The 24,589-nt window shown below is 39.6% G+C and overlaps 1 protein-coding gene and 2 long non-coding RNA genes across 3 annotated transcripts in view; 2 read left to right on the forward strand and 1 right to left on the reverse strand.

Moving 5' to 3' along the window:
• Nucleotides 1-24,589, forward strand: part of LOC118230221 — a 249,467-nt gene that overhangs the window by 31,642 nt on the left and 193,236 nt on the right. The window lies entirely within an intron of this gene.
• LOC118223755 lies at nt 7,232-8,026 on the reverse strand. Its single transcript, XR_004764494.1, has 2 exons — nt 7,769-8,026; nt 7,232-7,586 (listed from the first exon to the last, which is right to left on the reverse strand). It is a non-coding gene; the product is annotated as an uncharacterized LOC118223755 (long non-coding RNA).
• LOC118223604 lies at nt 8,180-11,236 on the forward strand. The gene is made up of 3 exons (XR_004764474.1): nt 8,180-8,238; nt 8,453-8,479; nt 10,408-11,236. It is a non-coding gene; the product is annotated as an uncharacterized LOC118223604 (long non-coding RNA).

A 24,589-nucleotide genomic window follows, 5' to 3' on the forward strand; every position in this document is an offset into this window, starting at 1 on the left:
GGGTGTACCTGTCACAAGCATCGCAATGTGTCAATTCCCTGTGCTTCACACCCAGCCAAAGACACACTGCTACAGCGCCATCTGTAGGCAGATCCATTTATTGAAGCAATTGTCGTAGCTGTGAACATGCAAGACAAGTATATTTAACCTAACAAGCACATATAGTTCATTATACAGTTAATTTTTTGACTAACATCGATTTAAGTTATGTAATCTTTCATATATTCTCTCTTTATATCAAGTTTTACTGTACATAATTTGCCTAAATATAATTACGTTGCTTTGATCAGCTGAAAACATACTGGATGAGCGCATACATTCATCACTCATGATAATGATGTACCCAATATTGCTGTAATTCTCACATGTTCCTACAGTGCTTTGGCCGTAACTTCAGCTTGTTTTTATTAACCTTGCTATATCTTTTGTAGTTCCTATAGATTCATTATAAATTCAATTGTGAATGGGCCCCAAGGAAAATCTTGCTTACAGCAAAGAAACAAAACGGAAGTGGAAGTTTGTGGTCTGGTGCTGTGTGAAAGTGCCTACAATACAGCTGTTTGAGTGGAAAATCAAGCATAACTGATGATTGAAACTAAATGGATCTCTGAACTTTTGCAGGTAAACTGCCAAAGGCAGAGTTACATTTGAGTCCTGCAGTAATTTCCATAGAGGAATCAGTGAATCTGAGGTGCAGGAGACCTGACTTTGCCCGTGCGTCCCACTGCACTTTCACCACTAATCAGAGAAGAGAGATCAGTGGCTCAGACTGTGAGCGCTCAGTCACTGGAGCTGAGCTGCTCAGTGGGAGTCACAGTGCACGCAATGAGATCACCATGAGATGTTCCTACAAACTGGAGGAAGGAGTGAAACCACTTGTAGATAGTGACCCCTCTACAGTAACTGTGCTGGGTAAGAATTCATAATTCTGAAACGTGCAGCTTGAAATAGGACAGCAGATGCTAAGGTCAGTTAATATATAATAAATAGTCATTTGTAAATAGATGTTTCTGTAAAGAAATGCATGACAGAAAAATTATAAATAAATCATTGGGGGGCCAAAGCCTTTCTGAAGGCACTGTATGGTTGTGTGTGCGCTGGTGTGTGTGCGTGTTTCTATGCATTTGTGTACATTTCAGTCTGGAAGCAGTTGGACAGTGACACCATTTTTGTCTTTTTGACTCTATACTCCAGCACATTGGATTTGAAATGAAACAATGAAGATACAAGTTAAAGCGCAGACTGTCAGTTTTAATTTCTGTCATACTAAAAGCCTGTTTCTGGCTTCCCATAGACCTAATGTTTCACTTATATAAAACTAACCCAAGCAACGTGCACATGGGGTAACGGATGCAACTCAGTCACTCCAGCTCCTCCTGCCAGATCCCTATAAGTAAAACCATCAGGATGCTCATGCACATTTAGCCACAGGGAACACAATCAGTACTGTGACCCTGCAAATGCATTTCTCTGCATGTTGTATTATTTGTGTGTTCTAGATCTGAGGAAGCCCAGCATCTCAGTCTCCACAGAACACACTGAGACACACATTCACTGTGAAGCACCACCTGACATCACTGGAGCAAAATTCTTCCTGTACTTCAACAGGAGTAGAACACATACTAACAGCACCCAGGCTGGAACAGAAGAGCGAGCTGTCAGTTTCACTGTCCCCCGCAGCTCTGACTCCACTCTGACATACTGCTGTCGTTATCAGTTTGAGGGCTTCAACTCTAAACTGAGTGACTGTGCTGAAGCTAAGAACAAGGACCAGAGTAAAAGTACCGTACTCTTTTTTTATCTATGCAGTTTATAAATAATGCTTGCACATTGAATTCTCAACTTATAAGACTAGTGTTTATTGTATTTTGCTCCTCAGTCATTATAATTGTATGTTTTGCACTGACATTTACATAAGATTCATTTTTTGTACAAAAGTCCTTTATTTCATGTTCTTTTATATGCTTGGAAGCCCACATCACTCACTCTTTCCCATAAATGAGGTGAAAACTACATGGCAGGTTTGGCACTTGATGGAATGAGTGAGGGTAAGGTTGTTGGCTACAAGAAACTGCTCTGTTTCACTAACACCTGTGAATAGACTATTGGTTATATTAATATATAATCAAACATGACCATATTTCTCTAATGTTACTGATTTTGTCAGGAGTGAGATTCCCCACCTGCGGTTCTTTCCCTCCTTCATCTGGCCCTTGAGTATGTTCTTCCAAATGGTTCTTCCCCCCATGTTTATCCTCTTATAAACTTATTCAGGTGCGCCCCATTTCCATATTACCTGACTCCTCCCACCCTATTAACCCTGCAGCATGGTATCTAGCTTGTGGAGTCCTGACATTATCATTGGCTGCCAGTGTACAGAGAGCTGGGGCCAATATCAATGTATGACAATGAGGTTCCATTTTGAAAAACTGGCAAAAGTTTGAAAAACAGAGATGCATTATGTGTTGTGCGTGTTAGGAATAAAGGCTAATCTCTAAAGTTTTTTCTGAAAAATTTGTGGATCCAAAGCAATAATTGTCATTTTTCACTTTGTATTTATATGATTTACTTGTTGAACTGTGTTAGACCAGGTATTGGTTGTGAGGGGTTCTTTTGTCTCAATGAAGCACTGTGGTTAATAGCTTAAAAATAAAATAAAATGTCACCGTATGTATTAGGATATGTGGAGATCAAGAATAACTCCCTCAAACTGTGAAAGCTGGTGCTCTTTTCACTCAGTGTCTAACTCTCCTCAAATCCCCTTTACAAATTTCTGCCTGGTTGAACACACCAGCGGGTGTTGGAGTAATTCTCACAGTGATTGTGATCCTCCTGGGAATGACAGGAGCCTGTCTGTACTGGATACACAGTGAGTTTTTCTGATGGCTGCTCTGTAGTGTGCACTAGTCCTGCGTTTCTCAAGTGTTTGTGGCCACTCTATAGCAAGAGGCCATAAGTAAATTAAATGGTTAACATTTGATTCGTTTATCTAACCCATACTACAGGCTGCAACACAGTGACTGTTTAATAGACTAGCACATACATCATTTTTGACGTTATATCGTGGATGCAGCTGTTAAGTAGTATATGGATATTTAATCATTGTAAGAATGATGTTATCATCATGAATCTTGTATCATCATGAGGCATGTTTAATCTGAAATTCTAAAATATGCCACAATGAAATTGGAAAACATAAAGAATTTATATTTTATTTTTCATTTTGGCTGTGGGCTCCGACCTGCAAATTCCTGTGCCAGTCTAGTCATCTTTAAGCTCCAGTGCTGAGTGAGTTTCATTGCTTTGCAGCCAGTAGCATTTTCAGTTATACTAACAAGGTAACTCATGATCAGTGCAACACAACTAGTCAGCATTACATTCAATGATTTTGACTAGCCAGTGATTTTAGCTAACGCTCAAATCTGTCTGAGGAGAGCTTCAACATATTGTGACATGAGAATTACAGAGTTCTACAGTGACATTTTTTATCAAAAATTAGTTATATACTGTTGAATTATTTATAAATGATGTTGATTTCTTTACATGTGAGGTGTCAAAAATGTAAAAAATCTCTTTTTGTTCTTTTTCAGAAAAAAAGGAAATCCAGTGGGTGAGTATTTTTTTTTCTCTGTCATGAGATGAATTTATAGAAATAAAAACATGCTACCATCCTCTCAGTCCAACTGTTACATGGTGTCTGCGCAATCAAACTGAAATTAAGAAATTTTATTTGCTCAGTCTGATACTCTCATAGTTTCAGTACATGACCATGACTATAGGTCCTATAAAGTATATCTCTAATACAACAATTGTCGTTGTTCAGGCTGCCCACAACTCAACTAACAATGATGCTGTGTGTAAGTACCTGTAATCCTCCATTCATTTCTTTAGCCCTTATTTCAGCTGTTCTGCTTGTAGATATGCTACCTGCTACCATTACATTACATTACAGGCATTTGGCAGACGCTCTTATCCAGAGCGATATACAGCGAAGTGTATAACCAACACCAGGAACAAGCATGTTGAAAACCCTAGAGGGAAGTACAGTTCCAAGTGCGGGGAACGACCGCGTAGTTTAACTTGGACCCTGTAGGTTAATCTGATTAACACAACAAAAAACAGCAACAAAGCAGTCTGTGCGGAAAAAAAAACGAAATAGTTATTGCACTAGTGCCTACTCAACTAAGTCAACTAAGATAAACAGCTTACCTAGCTACAACCCTAAGATTACATAGTCATACCATGTTACCTATTTTTAGCTCTAGTTTCAGCACAACCTTCAATGCTGTTGTTGCTGTTATAAACAACATGTGATGTACACTCTTTTGCGTTTGTGCTGTAGACACCACTGTTGATGTGTCCAAGGGAGCAGGATCCAGCGATGCCACAGTGAGTACAAAATGACAGCAGGATAGATGTGGTACTGAAATTAAGGCCCAAAATGAAATATTAAATAATTATTCAGAACGCCACTGGCGATTTCTGGGATTGTTAAATCCACTGTACGAGGACTTCATTGTAAAGCTGGACTTTATTAATAAATGTAACTACTGTACCATTGACACGCAAGTCTGTGTCACTGCACTCTGCATTACATCTGCCAACTGTAACTCAGCTGTGTGTCTGTTGATGGAGCTGCGTCATCCATCTTTATAAATACGTGTCCTATGCTGTGTGTCATGTGACTGGGCTAGTGACTGTGTGCCTCCCTCTACCTAGTCTCCTTCTGACGTGACTTACAGCACTGTCGCCCACCTTGCTCCTCAAACGACGGCCTTTCAGGCCCAACAGGACAACGTGGTGTACAGCAGTCTGAAGACAGACTGAGGAATTCATACACAAAACACAGGAGTCCTTTTAATCTTTATGATGTACTCTGATCAAGAGAGTATCAATATGTTTATATGGGTGTGCACAATTATAATAGAAATATTTCTTTTAACATTCTTTGACAATACCTTGTGAATGTCATTTGGATTGTTAATCTGTTTTGTTAGCAATATCTTTCTTTCTTGTGATGTTGTTTTGGGATTGTACCCCCAATGCAGAGTTCAAACTCACATATGAGAATAACACAGGGAATAACTCTTCAGACAGTTATTTAGGGGGCATAACTGCTGCACTTGTAAATAATATATTCTGTATTATGCAGAATACAGAAATGTGTTTACAATGTTATAGACCGATATTGCACAAAAGTACCCGGCAATCCCAAAATAACTGCTGACTGCTAACTGGGGCCCATCCCTGTACTGAGAACCAATGCTTGGGGCGCAAAATCCCTGGTGGCGCCCCCTGTGCCTCTCAAGTACACCATTCATCAGCCACTTTCAAAATCATAGTAGGACCCCCCAAATGTGTTTTTTTATCCTCTCATTTTGTTTTAAATGTATAGTATGTTGAGGCTTTTGTGAAAATGCCCTTTAAATAAATGGTGACCATTAAAACCCTTACAGATAAACCATGCGTTCCAAAACCACATATGAATACCCCACATTTCAGCTATAAAAATAATCCCACTTCAATGATGAGAGCAGGAAAAAAACCTATCCTATTTCAAGTCATGATTTGTTTTCACATGTGAGAATTGTAGTTCACATTTTCAAGTCAGGGAAGTGAAAATGTGAAGATGCAAATGACTCGATGCGACCTATGTTCTCTTTACATGTGGAAAAAAGCCAAGCACAGGTGAAAATGTCCAGTTTACAGTAGTTTACAGCAGTAAAATTATTAAACCACACAGAGATGTCTTGTGTTTCACTTCCTAAAATAGCTGTTCATGTTGTAAGTATTCACAGACAATAAATTATGCAGGACACAGAATTAATAGTGCCTTATTGTGCCAAAAATGGGTATTATGATGAAATTTCTATAAGATTTTTTCCAACAAGATACTTGTGAAGACCTTCTGGGTGAAAATTGAACTGGTTAATTGTGTCATAGTTCTGTGGTTGTCTGCATTTTCCTTTTTGGGCCACCAGATGGCGGCACTTCAGTTTTTAGTTCTGTTCTTTTACCCCGTTTAATTGTACTATTGTTTTCAATTATTCGATTATAGTTTTTCGGTTGTCTCGTTTTCCCTTCCCTCTCTGTGGCCTGATTCTGCATTGTGCCCTCCTGTGTCTCGTCAGTGTTTTGTCTATTTAAGTTCCTTTCTTCCCTCACTCAGGTGCTGGATCCTTTTGTCTGTGTTTCCATGTGTACTTTTGACTCTGTGTCTTGTCTTGCTACCCTGCCTGAGTTCTGTTTTTGTATGGTTTTGGATTTCTGGATTTTAGTTTTTGCGTTTCAAGAATCCTTGCTTTGTCTTTTTTGGGATTTGTCCTGCGTGGCTTTGTTTCTGACCCCCTTGGTTTTTGTTCTATTTAAAAGTAAAGTTCTCAGTTTGGATTTACCTCTTTGGTTTTTGAGTATTTCTCTGCGTTTGGGTCCATTCCCTCGCCCCTTCCTGACAAATTGGACTTTCAGGGACAGGTGCTGTGCTCCAATGCAATTTGTAGTCAGCAGTTTTTCAGAGAGGCATGATGTGATTCAATTTGCTTGTTCTGGCACTCCATAATGAATCACAGTAAAATGTATTTAATTTTTTAAAATATAAAATACAAAATTGTGAATCCATTTTTGGCCTGTTCTCCAGCCCTTGTCATTTTTCTCTGGTCATGCCTGATTGTTGCTGTATTGGTTTCCCCTGTTCCCCTGTGTAAGCTCCTTGTTCCCTCCTTGTAGTCGTCTGGTAGTCGTATATTGCTAGCTGCTAGCTATTCCATGTCTAGTGTTGCGTTCTCCTGGTTCTTTTGTTTGTTTTGTGTTTGCCTTTTTATTTGCACTTTTGCACTCTGTTTCCTGAGTCCTTTTCTGCAGTTGGATATCCTCCCTGAGCCTTGTGATAAACGTATGGCTCTGAGGGACAAGAATTGTGTAATGGTCTAAATCTAAATAATTCTATTTAGAATTCTGCTCAACAAGAAGGGTGTACGGCATCAATGCGAAATGCCTTAATTCAAAAATATTTTGCATCTTCTGAATGCATTTTATTTTTTATTCTTCAATGATACCAGCCACTGGTGCTTCTGAACCCTCACGGTCCCTGAGAGAATTCAGTTTCCTTCTGCTCAGAGATGCAGAGCATGCCCTTTTTAGGGCAGAAGCAACCTCAGGGAATCAGTGTGTGCCCACGGTGAGAGGGGGAGTGGGATGTGCAGCATTCACCCTCCTCATTGACTGACAACAGTAATGTGAGCGTCAGTTTATTTACTGTGTTAGTGTCCGTTCCAACAAAACCCGCTGAAGCGGTGGTCAGTGTGAGCGCAAGCGGAGTTACCACATCCGGCTCCATAAGCGTTAGCTGCACAGTGACGTCAACGGGCTGGAGGCTGTACAGAGACACACAGCACAGGACACACCCCTCAGGACAGAGGTGCACGAGGGGAACCGGCATCGCTTCACTGTGACCAGGAGGGAGCTGGTCGCGGGAGAACCGCCAGTGGAGCTGTGCACGGACGTAGACGTACCGCTGATATGCGAGTACACAGACTGGGACGTGACCCACCTCTCCGTGCGTGTCATGGTCAGGGAGTATGGTTAGTCTGAAACAGAAAATAAACACGCGTATGTGAATCCACCCCCATATTGCTGTGCAGAACTCTCAACCATTCACTGGAAAGTGACCTTCCATTACATACAAATTAATTAATACGTTGTGGATAATGGTGGACTATTGTGGACCCAGCTGCTAAAATCTAAAAAGTCATTACTTTTCCAGACTTACCAATCAACCACTACAGTGTAAGCTGTTCACTTCTCTTTTACCCATGATTCATCCACTGGTGGGAAAATGATTACTGCAAGTAAGAGGAAATCAATATCATTAAAGTTTGAGACTGCGCTGACCATGGTACAGAACAGGGAAAATTCAGATGAGCCCACTGGCGAAGAATCTGACTTTAAATCACACCAAATGATCTTCAGCACTATAGTTTTATGAAAGCGAACATGAACCTTAATAAAGATTATTGGCATTTTCAAGTTCCATGACTTTTCTTAGAAATGGTACAATATGTGTTTCGCTGGAAGTGCTGCATGGTTTTCCTGTTGTACAGAAACACTGCCAACTTCCTCATTCACATCACATTTAAAAGAGTCTAAAACACCACATCCTGGTGTTATTCTGACTTCAGTCCTCAAACATGCCTTCACGTCTCCCCTTTCTTCTCCTGCTCGTCGTCATTCTGCTGGAAAGTGAGTGCTCTCTTATTTATTTTCTTCTCAGTTCCTAATTTCAACTGACCAGGAACTCCAAATGCAACTTAATTACATTCTGAAAGAAATAAATGTTTTCTATTGTGACAAAGTAATTGCAGAAACCTAAACCTGAACAAAATGAAAAACCATCTGGAAATGCTTCCAGATGAATTTGTACTTAAATCACCCTCTTCTGCTGGGCTCACTACAGGTCTCTTTGGACATGCTGAATCTCAAGGTTAGTAATTATGCAATTATTGCAAATAGAGAAAGCTTGCTTGAAGAACAGAATTATTAAATATGTATATTATAAATCTATATTTTTTATAAGCTTGAACAGGTGTGAAACCGTCTTTGGGGTACAAGATCATAGCGGTGTGGCTAGAAACAATATGTAGAAAGCCTTGTATTAAAGGGTGTTTATGACTTTAAATAAAATAAAAGGTTGGTTAAGTGCAGTTAATATGAACCCTGGTCTGTGACAAAAATAAACCCACCACATCCGCAATGACTTGGTGTGATGGTGAGTTCTCACAGTGAGGATGTCAGTGGGCCTGAGAACTTCCCCAAACAGCAAATCTTATTTACTATTGCAGTACAAAATTCTCTTGAAGATTTTTTTTTTGCGTGTGTGTTCTTGGTCATTAAAGATCCTTTAGATTTATGAATGACACTTTAAACAGAGAGTGGCAGTTCATGATTTGAAAAGTTTAAATGATTATTTGAAAAAGATTGGCATCATCACAATGTGCACACATCTCCTATTTGCCAGATAATAAACACATTCAGTGTGTTGATGGCCATTGTTAATTAAGAATTGGAATGATTTTCAGCCTTTCCTGCCTTGGTCATTAAAAAGATTCACCTTTCAGGCCTGAGTTATTTAAGATAATCTTTCATGTACAGATAATTGCTAGGCAGTATAAATATGTTATTTAAATGGAAGGGAATTTGATTTTAATGGGTCATTGATAGGTACTATGTGAGCACAATAATAAAAACGTGTTTTCACAAATCTTAAAGTTCTTTACATGCATATAAATATGGTGCATACATGATAGATAGAATGCTTCTGGATTAAAAAGGACTGACATTTCTTACTTCTCGGTGGTCACATCTCACAACATGATATCTGTAAAGGAAGGACACTGCTTTGGTCATCCCAAGTGATTTACAGGGTCAAAAGGATAAGATACTGTCAGTGTAGATGAGAGGAGAGGAACAACAAAATACAAAACATGAATATTAACTCACAAGTTACACAGGGATTAAGCGTCAATCTGGAAAAATTATAATGACACTAAAATTTTAGTACATAACTGTGCCTTAATATAATTATAATAAGAGCATGTGCACATAAGAGCAACATGCTAACATCATACTCATATGTACCCAGAGCATGTTAAAGGACAACATTTTGAGCCAATACTGGATACTCATTGCTGACACCAAAGAGTGGCATTATAACGTATAGCATTGACAACCACTGCAATGTGTCAATTCCCTGTACTTCACACCCAGCCAAAGATAGACTGCTACAGTGCCATATGTAGGCAGATCCATTCAGTGAAGCAATTGTTGTAGTTTTGAATATGCAAGTCAAATATATTTAACATAATATATAATATAATTATAATAAGAGCATGTGCACATAAGAGCAAGATGCTAACGTCATACTCATATGTACCCAGAGCATGTTAAAGGACATGACAACATTTTGGCCAATACTGGATAGTCATCGCCGATGCCAATCCAACATGGATTGCATATGCATTTCAAACTACACTGAAGTCTCACATAATTAGTAGGCATTATAATGTATAGCATGGAAAGCTTCATTAATCAGAAAATATCAAGGGCTGCAGGAAAGTGTTTCAGCTTGAATATATTTTTTCAGTATAATACTGACTTAATACTGACAAAGCAAGCTGTGAGAGCATTGTAAATGTATAGCGCATCACTGTAAGAGCCAGTGTGACTTCAGTAATAAACCTGTCAGAGAACTTTTATATAAAAACATAATTCAGCACATTCTGTTTTTGTTATTAAATTACCTTAACTGTTGTCTTTTAACGTCTTAAAATGTTTTCTTAGTCTGTCAACATTCCAGGGGAGTTCTATTTTTCAGATTTTACTTGGTCAAGTTCACTAAAGGTTCAGTGACAGGAAAGCTGCAGAAACCAGACATTTCTGTGGATAGATCTGTGCAGAACAGTAGGGTGATTAACATTGCCTGTGACACAAAGCTGGAAAACCCCATAACTAGCACTAATATCAGCTGTAACCTGTACATTGGAGACTCATCTGAGCCATTCAGAAGCACATGGACCACAAGTAAAACTGTTCACTGAAGTGAATATCAGTGACATGCAGGAGAGCAGGGAGGTGAACTGTGATTACAGTGTGAATACAGACCCTTGTTCTCCTTCTCCACGCAGTGACAGATCCCTTGTAGTAGATAAGTCACTTTATAAATCTCAAGCATACTGGTACAAAATAAAGATGAGGGCTGCCAGTCTGCCCTAGCACTGTTCAATTTATTTATTGATTTATTTGTTTGTTCATGTTTGTTTAGCCACAGCATTGCACCCTGTACAGAAATTGTTGTGTAAGATATCATGAGCTTGCAAAGTATCATGTTTCCAGACCAAACTAACAATTGCCCCTCACACTCACATTAACTTGATCTTCAAGTGGGTGTACCTGTCACAAGCACCACAATGTGTCAATTCCCTGTGCTTCACACCCAGCCAATGACACACTGCTACAGCGCCATCTGTAGGCAGATCCATTTAGTGAAGCAATTGTCGTCGCTGTGAACATGCAAGACAAGTATATTTAACCTACCACGCACATATAGTTCATTATACAGTTCATATTTTGACTAATATCAATTTAAGTTATGTAATCTTTCATGCATTCTCTCTTTATATCAGGTTTTACTGTACATAATTTGCCAAAATATAATTACATTGCTTTGATCAGCTGAAAACATACTGGATGAGTGCATACATTCAACACTCATGTTAAATGATGTACCCAATATTGCTGTAATTCTCACATGCTCTTACAGTGCCTTGGCCGTAACTTCAGCTTGTTTTTATTATCCTTGCTATATCTCTTGTAGTTCCTACAAATTCATTATAAATATGATTGTGAATGGACCCCAAGGAAAATCTTACTTCCATCAAAGAAACAGAACTGAAGTGGAAGTTTGTGGTCGGGTGCTGTATGAAAGTGCCTACAATACAGCTGTTTGAGTGAAAAATCAAGCATAACTGATGATTGAAACTAAATGGATCACTGAACTTTTGCAGGTAAACTGCCAAAGGCAGAGTTACAGTTGACTCCTGCAGTAATTTCCATGAAGGACACCATGAATCTGAGGTGCAGCAGACCTGACTCTGCCCCTGCATCCCACTGCACTTTCATCATTAATCAGAGAGGACCGATCAGTGGCTCAGACTGTGAGCGCTCAGTCACTGGAGCTGAGCTGCTCAGTGGGAGTCACAGCGCACGCAATGAGATCACCATGATATGTTTCTACAGGCTGGGGGAAGGACTGAAACCACTTGTAGATAGTGACCCCTCTACAGTAACTGTGCTGGGTAAGAATTCATAATTCTGAAATATGGAGCCTGAAATAGGACTGCAGATGCTAATGTCAGTTAATATATAATAAATAGTCATTTGTAAATAGATGTTTCTATAAAAAAAATGCAATACAGAAAAATAAATAAATCATTGGGGGACCAAAGCCTTTCTGAAGGCACTGTATGGTTGTGTGTGCGCTGGTGTGTGTGCGTGTGTCCATGCATGTGTGTACATTTCAGTCTGGAATCAATTGGACAGTGACACAATTTTTGTCTTTTTGACCCTATACTCCAGAACATTGGATTTGAAATGAAACAATGAAGATAAAGGTTAAAGTGCAGACTGTCAGTTTAAATCTTTGTCATACTGAAAGCCTGTTTCTGGCTTCCCATAGACCTAATGATTCACTTATATAAAACTAACCAAGCAATGTGCACATGGGGTAAGGGATGCAGCTCAGTCACTCCAGCTCCTCCTGCCAGATCCCTACAGGTAAAACCATCAGGATGCTCATGCACATTTAGCCACAGGGAACACAATCAGTACTGTGACCCTGCAAATGTATTTCACTGTATCGTGTATTATTTGTGTGTTCTAGATCTGAGGAAGCCCAGCATCTCAGTCTCCACAGAACACACTGAGACACACATTCACTGTGAAGCACCACCTGACATCACTGGAGCAAAATTCTTCCTGTACTACAACAGTAGCAGAACACATACTAAGGAAACCCAGGCTGGAACAGAAGAGCGAGCAGTCAGTTTCACTCTCCCCCGCAGCTCTGACTCCACTCTGATATACTGCTGTCTGTATCAGTATGAGGGCATCAACTCTGAACTGAGTGACTGTGCTGAAGCTAAGAACAAGGACCAGAGTGGAAGAACAAAGGACCAAAGTACCGTACTCTTCTTTTCTCTCTGCAGTTTATAAACCACACAGGCACAGTTAATTCTCAACTTAAAAGACAAGCGCTTGTTGTATTTTGGTCCTTAGTCATTATAAATGGAGATTATGCATTTACATTGACTACAGAAGATTTTTTCATTGATTTCTTAATCCATTTATTTATTCAGATGTATTCATTCATTATTCATATTCAAAAGTTGTCCTTTGATTTTCTATTATATGGCTGGACACCCGTTGCACTTGCCATGTCCCATAAATGAGATGCCAGGTTATAGTTTTGGCACTAGATAGAATGAATGGAGTTAAGGCTGTTTACTACAAGAAGCTGTCCTGCTGCTCTGACCCCTGTGGATAAATTATCCCCTAAGTAAAAATATTTAATTTAAAATATAACCATATTTCACTAATGTACATGTTCTTCTGCCAGGAGTCAGATTGCTCACCTGAAATTCTTTTTTCCTCTGTTTCCAGGATCCACCACCACAGACAACCCACAGACAGGTAAATAAAAGTAGTTGCCAATCGTTATTTTACACAGTTCAGGAAAACACTGTTACACATGACACCATGCCCATCACCCCTACGTCTGCTATTGCCCCGAAGGCGCCCCACCCCCCTTCTTTCCCACAGCACAGGACACACAGGTAAGCACACTGCACATACACCAGTAGCACAGCAAAGGACACACTGCTCTGCATAAGGGGGTGACTCAGCACTGCACACTCAATACACTACTTGCACAGTGAGCTCCCCTACCCCTCAGGCCCCTGCTGTAGAACCCCTATTTTGCCTTCGAAAGAGGGGGGGAAACAAACCCACGCTTGCACACAAAAAACAGAAAGGACAACAAAACTTAAATAAAACTGAAAGATAAAGGGGGGTGTAGCATCGGCTGACGCCACACTGTCCAGCCAAGCTACACCCCAAATAAAAAATAAAAATCCCCAGTCTGGCGCCCCGCTCGCACTTGCACTGCCTGGGTCTTCCCTGCACCGCGTCTCAAGCCCCTCGCCTTCCTGGGGGAGTTAGAGCAGCCTGCATCAGCCGGTGGTCCTCCCTCCATGACAGCAGACACACGCACCCTGTGACACAGCACAGAATCGCTCACGCTCCGTACTGTACAGGGAATGAGTTTCCACACTGCCACCTTTTCGACTGCCACCAAAAATAACACTCTCACTCACGCCACACAGAGACAACGTGAAACGAAATAGAAAAGAAACAACTCTGAGTGGTCGACAGGCCACACCATGCCATGCCACTGGAGCGTTTTCCTCCCCTACAATCTCTGTGGGGGAGGAATCCCTAACTGTGCTCTTCCCCCCACTTTTATCCTCATTCAGGTGCACCCCATTCCCTCATTAACCAACTCCTTCCACCTAATCAACCTTGCAGCACGGTTCCTGGCTCACAGACGACTGACATTGTCATTGGCTTGGAATGTACTAGGAGCTGAAGCCCATGTATAACAATGAGGTTCCATTTTGAAAAACTGGCAAAGATAATTTCACAGCATGTTGCATGATATGTTCCATGCATCTGAAACAAAGCTGATATCTCAAGATTTTCTGTGGATTCACAGCATTAACTGTCTTGTAGTTTTTCCAGTTTGTATTCTGTCAATAATTTATTTATATGATTTACTTGATTAACTGTGTTAAACCAGGTATTTGGCTGTGAGGGGTTCTTTTGTCTCAATGAAGCACTGTGGTTAATTGCTTAAAAAAAAAATAAAAGACCACAGTATGTACTAGTATATGTGGAGATCTAGAATAACTCCCTCAAAATGTGAAAGCTGGTGCTCTTTTCACACAGTGTCTCACGCTCATCAAATCCCCTTTACAAATTTTAGCCTGGCTGAAGATTGGAATAATTCTCACTGTGATTGTGATCCTCCTGGGAATGACAGGAGCCGGTCTGTACTGGATACACAGTGAGTCATTCTGATGGCAACTCTGTAATGTGCACTAGTCCTGCGTTTCTCAAGTGTTGGTGACCACTCTATAGCAAGAGGCCATAAGTAAATTAAATGGTTACCATTTGATTCGTTTATCTAACCCATACTACAGGCTGCAACACAGTGGCTGTTTAATAGACTAGCACATACATGATTTTGTTATCATGATTGATGTTGTCATATTGTGGATGCAGCTGTTAAGTAGTATATATCATCGCAAGGATTACATTAACATCATGTATCTGTTTACCAAACAAGGTATGTTTAATCTGAAATTCTAAAATATGCCACTATGAAATTTGGAAATATAAAGAATATATATTTTATTTTTTATTTTGGCTGTGGGCCTGCAAATTCCTATGCTAGTCTAGTCATATTGTGACATCAGAATTACGGAGTTCTACAGTGACATTTTTGTCAAAAATTAGTTATATACTGTTGAATTATTTATAAATAATGTTGATTTCCTTACATGTGCGGTGTCAGAAATGTAAAAAATCTCTGTTTCTTCCTTTTCAGGAAAAAGGAAATCTAGTGGGTGAGATATTTCAGTATTTTCTTTCTTTATCATGAGATGAATTTATAGAAATAAAAAACATGTTACCATCCTCTCAATCCAACTGTTACATGGTGTCTGCGCAATCAAACGGAAATTAAGAAATTTTATTTGCTCAGTCTGATACTCTCATAGTTTCTGTCCAAGACCATGACTATAGGTCCTATAAAGTATATCTCTAATACAACAATTGTCTGTGTTGTTCAGGCTGCCCACAACTCCTAACAATGATGCTGTTTGTAAGTACCTGTAATCTTCCAGTCAATTCTTTAGCCCTTATTTCAGCTGTTCTGCTTGTAGATATGCTACCTGCTACCATTACATTACATTACATTACAGGCATTTGGCAGACGCTCTTATCCAGAGAGACGTACAACAAAGTGTATTACCAAAACCAGGAACAAGCATGTTGAAAACCCTAGAGGGAAGTACAGTTCCAAGTGCAGGGAACGACCGCATAGTTTAACTTGGACCCTGTAGGTTAATCTGATGAACACAACAAAAAACAGCAAGATAAGTTTATGCAGATAAAACAAGCAATAGTTATTGCACTTGTGCCTACTCAACTAAGTCAACGAAGATAAACAGCTTACCAAGCTACAACCCTAAGATTACATAGTCATACCATGTTACCAATTTTTAGCTTTTTTTCAGCACAACCTTCAATGTCCTTGTTGCCGTTATAAACAACATGTGATGTAAACTCATTTGCGTTTGTGCTGTAGACACCACTGTCGACATGTCCAAGGGAGCAGAAACCAGTGATGCCACAGTGAGTACAAAACAACAGCAGGATAGATGTGGTACTGAAATTAAGGCCCAAAATGAAATATTAAATAATCATTCAGAACGCCACTGGCGATTTCTGGCATTGTTAAATCCACTGTACGAGGACTTCATTGTAAAGCTGGACTTTATTAATAAATGTATCTATTGTACCATTGACATGTAAGTCTGAGTCACTGCACTCTGCATTACATCTGCAAACTGTAACTCAGCTGTGTGTCTGTTGATGGAGCTGCGTCATCCATCTTTATAAATACGTGTCCTATGCTATGTGTCATGTGACTGGGGTAGTGACTGTGTGCCTCTCTCTACCTAGTCTCCTTCTGACGTGACTTACAGCACTGTCGCCCACCTTGCCCCTCAAACGACGGCCTTTCAGGTCCAACAGGACAACGTGGTGTACAGCAGTCTGAAGACAGACTGAGGAATTCATACACAAAACACAGGAGTCCTTTTAATCTTTATGATGTACTCTGATCAAGAGAATATCAATATGTTTATATGCGTGTGCACAATTAGAATAGAAATATTTCTTTTAACATTCTTTGACAATACCTTGTGAATGTCATTTGGATTGTTAATCTGTTTTGTTAGCAATATCTTTCTTTCTTGTGATGTTGTTTTGGGATTGTACCCCCAAAGCAGAGTTCAAACTCACATATGAGAATAACATAGAGAATAACTCTTCAGACAGTTATTTAGGGAGCATAACTGCTGCACTTGTAAAGAATATATTTTGTATTGTGAACAATACAGAAATGTGTTTACAATGTTATAGACTGATATTGCACAAAAGTACCCAGCAAACCCAAAATAACTGCTGACTGCTAACTGGGGCCCATCCCTGTACTGAGAACCAATGCTTGGGGCGCAAAGTCCCTGGTGGCGCCCCCTGTGCCTCTCAAGTACGCCATTCATCAGCCACTTTCAAAATCATAGTAGGACCCCCCAAATGTGTTTTTTTATCCTCTCATTTTGTTTTAAATGTATAGTGTGTTGAGGCTTTTGTGAAAATGCCCTTTAAATAAATGGTGACCATTAAAACCCTTACAGATAAACCATGCGTTCCAAAACCACATATGAATACCCCACATTTCAGCTAGAAAAATAATCCCACTTCAATGATGAGAGCAGGAAAAAAACCTATCCTATTTCAAGTCATGATTTTTTTTCACATGTGAGAATTGTAGTTCACATTTTCAAGTCAAGGATGTGAAAATGTGAAGATGCAAATGACTCGATGCGACCTATGTTCTCTTGACATGTGGAAAAAAGCCAAGCACAGGTGAAAATGTCCAGTTTACAGTAGTTTACAGCAGTAAAATTATTAAACCACACAGAGATGTCTTCCTAAAATAGCTGTTCATGTTGTAAGTATTCACAGACAATAAATTATGCAGGACACAGAATTAATAGTGCCTTATTGTGCCAAAAATGGGTATTATGATGAAATTTCTATAAGATTTTTTCCAACAAGATCTTCTGGGTGAAAATTGAACTGGTTAATTGTGTCATGGTTCTGTGGTTGTCTGCATTTCCCTTTTTGGGCCACCAGATGGCGGCACTTCAGTTTTTAGTTCTGTTTTTTTACCCCGTTTAATTGTACTATTGTTTTCAATTATTCAATTATTGTTTTTTGGTTGTCTCGTTTTCCCTTCCCTCTCTGTGGCCTGATTGTGCATTGTGCCCTCCTGTGTCTCGTCAGTGTTTTGTCTATTTAAGTTCCTTTCTTCCCTCACTCAGGTGCTGGATCCTTTTGTCTGTGTTTCTGATGGTGTTTTGATATGTGTTTCCATGTGTACTTTTGACTCTATTTTGTCTTTCTACCCTGCCTGAGTTCTGTTTTTGTATGGTTTTGGATTTCTGGATTTTTGTTGTTTTTGCGTTTCAAGAATCCTTGCTTTGTCTTTTTTGGGATTTGTCCTGTGTGGCTTTGTTTCTGACCCCCTTGGTTTTTGTTCTATTTAAAAGTAAAGTTCTCAGTTTGGATTTACCCCTTTGGTTTTTGAGTATTTCTCTGCGTTTGGGTCCATTCCCTCGACCCTTCCTGACAAATTGGACTTTCAGGGACAGGTGCTGTGCTCCAATGCAATTTGTAGTCAGCAGTTTTTCAGAGAGGCATGACGTGATTCAATTTGCTTGTTCTGGCACTCCATAATGAATCACAGTAAAATGTATTTAATTTTTTAAAATATAGAATACAAAATTGTGAAAATCCATTTTTGGCCTGTTCTCCAGCCCTTGTCATTTTTCTCTGGTCGTGCCTGATTGTTGCTGTATTAGTTTCCCCTGTTCCCCTGTGTAAGCTCCTTGTTCCCTCCTTGTAGTCGTATAGTTGCTAGCTGCTAGCTATTCCATGTCTAGTCTTGCGTTCTCCTGGTTCTTTTGTTTGTTTTGTGTTTGCCTTTTTATTTGCACTTACCTGTTTCCTGAGTACTTTTCTGCAGTTGGATATCTTCCCTGAGCCTGGTGATGCCTCTGACAAGAATTATTTAAATTTAGACCATTACACAATTCTGTTTAGAATTCTGCTCAACAAGTAGGGTGTACAGCATAAATGCGAAATGCCTTAAATATTTTGCATCTTTCTGAATGCATTTTATTTTATTATTCAATGATACCAGCCACTGGTGCTTCTGAACTCTCACTGTCCCTGAGATAATTCAGTTTCCTTCTGCTCAGAGATGCAGAGCATGCCCTTTTTAGGGCAGAAGCAACCTCAGGGAATCAATGTGTGTGCACTGTGACAGGGAGAGTGGGTCGTGCAGCATTCACCCTCATCATTGACTGACAACAGTAATGTGAGCGTCAGTTTATTTACTATGTTAGTGTTGTCCGTTCCAGCAAAACCCGCTGAAGCGGTGGTCAGTGGAGCAGTGGCTCCATTAGCGTTAGCTGCACAGTGACGTCAACGGGCTGGAGGCTGTACAGAGACACACAGCACAGGACACAACCTTCAGGACAGAGGTGCACGAGGGGAACCGATATCGCTTCACTGTGACCAGGAGGGAGCTGGTCGCGGGAGAACCGCCAGTGGAGCTGTGCACGAACGTAGACGTACCGCTGATATGCGAGTACACAGATTGGGACGCGACCCACCTCTCCGTGCGAAGCGACAGTGTCATGGTCAGGGAGTAGGCTATGGTTAGTCTGAAACAGAAAATAAACACCCGCATGTGGATCAACCCCCATATTGCTGTGCAAAACTCATTTCACTGGAAAGATACCTTCCACAATCTGTAAATTCATTTATACATCGTGTATTATTGTGGACCCAGGCTAAAATCCAAAAAGACGACTTTTCCAGACTCACCAACCTACAACTACAGTGTAAGCTGTTCGCTTCTCTTGTACCCATGATTCATCCACTGGTGGGGAACTGCTTATAGCGAGTAGCCTAATAAGAAATCAATATCATTTAAGTGTGAGACTGTGCTGACCATGGTACAGAGCAGGGACATTTATGAGCTCACTGGCGATGAATCTGGCTGGAAATCGCGACAAATGAACTTCCGCGCTACAATTTCATGAAAGCCAACATGAACCTTAATAATGGTTATTGGCATTTTCAAGTTCTGTGACTTTTCTTGCATCGAAATGGTACAGTATAAGTTTTACTTGAAGTGCTGCATGGTTTTTCTGTTGTATAAAAATACTGCCAACTTCCTCATTCGCATCACATTTAAAAGAGTCAAACATCACATCCTGTTGTCATTCTGACTTCAGTCCTCAAACATGCCGTCACGTCTCTCCTTTCTTCTCCTGCTCGTCGTCATTCTGCTGGAAAGTGAGTGCTCTCTTTGTCTTCTCGGGTCCTAATTCAACTGACCACGAACTCCAATTACAACTCCATTACATTTTGAAAAAATTGCATGTTTTCTGACGTGACAAAATAATTACAGAAATCTTAAACTGAACAAAATGCGAAACATGCATTTCCTGATTAATTTATACTAACATCACCCTCTTCTGGTGGGCTCACTACAGGTCGTTGTGGACATGCTGAAGCTCCAGGTTAGTAATACTGCAATTATTGCAAATAGAGAAAGCTTGCTTGAAGAACAGAATTATTAAATATGTATGTTATAGATCTATATTTTCTACCAGCTTGAAAAGGTGTGAACCCCTCTTTGGGGTACAAGATCATAGCGGTGTGGCTAGAAACAATATGTAGAAAGGCCTGTATTGAAGGGTGTTTATGATTTTAAATCTGCACATAAAATGAAAGGTTGGTTAAGAGCAGTTAATATGTACCCTGGTCTGTGACAAAAATAAACCCTCCACATCCGCAATGACTTGGTGTGATGGTGAGTTCTCACAGTGAAGATGTCAGTGGGCCTGAGAACTTCCCCAAACAGCACATCGTATTTATTATTGCAGTACAAAATTCTCTTGAAGATTTTTTTTTTTTGCGTGTGTGTTCTTGGTCATTAAAGCTCCTTTAGATTTATGAATGACACTATAAACAGAGAGAGAAGCAGTTCATGATTTGAAAAGTTTAATAAATGATTATTTGAAAAAGATTGGCATCACCAGAATGTGCACAAATCTCCCATTTGCCAGATAATAAACACATTCATTGTGTTGATGGCCATTAATTAAGAACTGGAATCACTTTCAGCCTCTCCTGCCTTGGTCATTAAAAAGATTCACCTTTCAGGCCTGAGTTTTTCAAGATAATCTTTCATGTACAGGTAATTGCTAGGCAGTATAAATATGTTATTTAAATAGAAGGGAATTTGATTTTAATGGGTCATTAATAGGCACTATGTTAGCACAATAATAAAAACGTGTTTTAACAAATCGTAAAGTGTTTAGATGCATATAAATATGGTGCATACATGATAGAATGCTTCTGGATTTAAAAGGACTGACATTTCTTACTTCTCTGTGGTCACATCTCACAACATGATATCTGTAAAGGAATGACACTGCTTCGGTCATCCCAAGTGATTTAAAAGGCCATAAGGATAAGATACTGTCGGTGTAGAGGAGAGGAGAGGAACAATAAAATACAAAACATGAATATTAACCCACAAGTTACACAGGGATTAAGCGTCAATCTGGGAAAAATTATAATGATGCTAAAATTGAAGTACATAACTGTGCCTTAATATAATTATCATAAGAGCACATGGAGGTAAGAGCAACATGCTAACGTCATACTAATATTTCCCCAGAGCATATTAAAGGACATGACAACATTTTGGCCAATACTGGATAGTCATTGCTGACACCAATCCAACATGGATTGCGTATGCATTCCAAACTACATTGAAGTCTCACATAATTAGCAGATATTATAACTTATAGCATTCATAGCTTCATTAATCAGAAAATATCCAGGGCTGCAGGAAAGCGTTTCAGCGTGAATATATTTTTTCAGTATAATACTGACTTAATACTGACAAAGCAAGCTGTGAGAGCATTGTAAATGTATAGCGCATCACTGTAAGAGCCAGTGTGACTTCAGTAATAAACCTGTCAGACAACTTTTATATAAAAATATAATTCAGCACATTTTCTGTTAGTCAATTACCTTAACTGTTGTCTTTTAGCGTCTTAAAATGTTTCTTCAGTCTGTCGACATTCCCAGTGGAGTTCTATTTCTCATAGTTTTCTTGGTCAGGTTCACTAAAGCATGAAGTACAGTTTACATATCTAGATATTGACCATTTTCATCTTGATCAAGTGTACCAAAGAAAAAACGAGTGATTCACCATCAACATAATATCACCTTGCTGCCTGTTTTCCACTTAGAGCAAGTCATTACGCATGTACTTAATTAGCTTCTAGATATTTGTTTTTCATATGTGTGTGGATTTAAATATGTTATAATGAATATGTACTAGAATTGTCACAATGGGTTGATGCCAGTCCCAAACACATGTATGTCACCTCTGTAATCTCCTTCTTTGAATGTTTTGTATTGTATATGGTGAGCATCATGCATGTCTTTCTCAACAGGAAAGCCACAGGAACCAGACATTTCTGTGGATGCAGAACAGAACAGTGGGGAGGTTAATATAGTCTGTAAGACAACGCTGAAAAACCTCACACCTGTCACTAATATCAGTTGTAACCTGTACATTGGAGACTCATCGGAGCCATTCAGAAGCACATGGACCACAAATGAAGTCTGTAACTTTGGTGTGAATGTCAATGACCCGCAGAAGAGCAGAGAAGTGAGCTGTGATTACAGTGTGAATATAAACCCTCATTCTCTTTCTCCACGCAGTAAGAAAGTGAACATATCGGGTAAGTCACCCATTAAATCTCAAACATTACAGGCACTAAATAAAGCTGAGGGTTACCAGTCTGCCCTTGCACTGTTCTATTGATTTATTTGTTTTGTTTATTTGTTTGTTTAGCCACAGCATTGCACCTTGTTCAGCAACCGTTGTGTAAGATATCATGATCTTGCCAAGTATCATGCTTCCAGACCAAACTAACAATTGCCCCTCACACTCACATTAACTTGATCTTCAAGTGGGTGTACCTGTGACAAGCACTGCAATGTGTCAATTCCCTGTGCTTCACACCCAGCCAAAGACACACTGCTACAGCACCATCTGTAGGCAGATCCATTTAGTGAAGCAATTGTCATAGCTGTGGATATGCAAGACAAGTATATTTAACCTAATAAGCACATATAGTTCACTATACAGTTAATATTTTGACTAATATCAATTTAAGTTATGTAATCTTTCATATATTCTCTCTTTATATCAAGTTTTACTGTGCATAATTTGCCAAAATATAATTACGTTGCTTTGATCAGCTGAAAACATACTGGATGACCGCATACACTCAGCCCTCATGTTAAATGATGTACCCAATATTGCTGTAATTCTCACATGCTCCTACAGTGCCTTGGCCGTAACTTCAGCTTGTTTTTATTAACCTTGCTATATCTTTTGTTGTTCCTACAAATTCATTATAAATTAAATTGTGAATGGGCCCCAAGGAAAATCTTACTTCCATCAAAGAAACAAAACTGAAGTGGAAGTTTGTGGTCGGGTGCTGTATGAAAGTGCCTACAATACAGCTGTTTGAGTGGAAAATCAAGCATAACTGATGATTGAAACTAAATGGATCTCTGAACTTTTGCAGGTAAACTGTCAAAGCCAGAGTTACATTTGAGTCCTGCAGTAATTTCCATAAAGGAATCAGTGAAACTGAGGTGCAGCAGACCTGACTCTGCCAATGCGTCCCACTGCACTTTCACCACTAATCAGAGAAGAGAGATCAATGGCTCAGACTGTAAGCGCTCAGTCACTGGAACTGAGCTGCTCAGTGGGAGTCACAGCGCACGCAATGAGATCACCATGACATGTTTCTACAGACTGGAGGAAGGAGGGAAACCTGCTCGTCATAGTGACCCCTCCACAGTAACTGTGCTGGGTAAGAATTCATAATTCTGACATATGGAGTCTGAAATAGGACAGCAGGTGCTAAGGTCAGTTAATATATAATAAATAGTCATTTCTAAATGAATGTTTCTGTAAAGAAATGCAAGACAGAAAAAATTATAAATAAATCATTGGGGGGGGGGGAACCATTCTGAAGGCACTGTATGGTTGTGTGTGTGCTGGTGTGTGTGCCTGTGTGCATGCATTTGTGTACATTTCAGTCTGGAAGCATTTGGACAGTGACACAATTTTTGTCTTTTTGACTCTATACTCCAGCACATTGGATCTGAAATGAAACAATGAAGATAAAGGTTAAAGCGCAGACTGTCAGTTTTAATTTTTGTCATACTAAAAGCCTGTTTCTGGCTTCCCATAGGCCAAATGTTTCACTTATATAAAACTAACCCAAGCAATGTGCACATGGGGTAAGGGATGCAGCTCAGTCACTCCAGTTCCTCCTGCTAGATCCCTACAAGTAAAACCATCAGGATTCTCATGCACATTTAGCCACAGGGAACACAATCAGTACTGTGACCCTGCAAATGAATTTCTCTGTATGTTGTATAATTTGTGTGTTCCAGATCTGAGGAAGCCCAATATCTCAGTCTCCACAGAACACACTGAGACACACATTCGCTGTGAAGCCCCACCAGACATCACTGGAGCTATTTTCTTCCTGTACTACAACAGGAGTAGCACATATTCTAAGAGCACCCAGGCTGGAACAGAAGAGCGAGCTGTCAGTTTCACTGTCCCCCGCAGCTCTGACTCCACTCTGACATACTACTGTTATTATCAGATTAACACCACCAACTCTAAACTGAGTGACTGTGCTGAAGCTAAGAACAAGGACCAGAGTGGACGAACAAAGGACCAAAGTACTGTACTCTTCTTTTCTCTCTGCAGTTTATAAACCACACATGCACAGTCAATTCTCAACTTAAAAGACAAGCGCTTGTTGTATTTTGGTCCTTAGTCATTACAACTGGAGGTTATGCATTGACATTGACTACAGTAGACATATTCATTGATTTATATCATCCATTTATTTACTCAGATTTATTCATTCATTATTGATATTCAAAAGTTCTCCTCTGATTTTCTATTATATGGCTGGAAACCCATTGCACTTGCCAT

Source organism: Anguilla anguilla, chromosome 1, assembly GCF_013347855.1.
Source record: "Anguilla anguilla isolate fAngAng1 chromosome 1, fAngAng1.pri, whole genome shotgun sequence".
In the NCBI taxonomy this organism is placed as follows: Eukaryota; Metazoa; Chordata; class Actinopteri; order Anguilliformes; family Anguillidae; genus Anguilla; species Anguilla anguilla.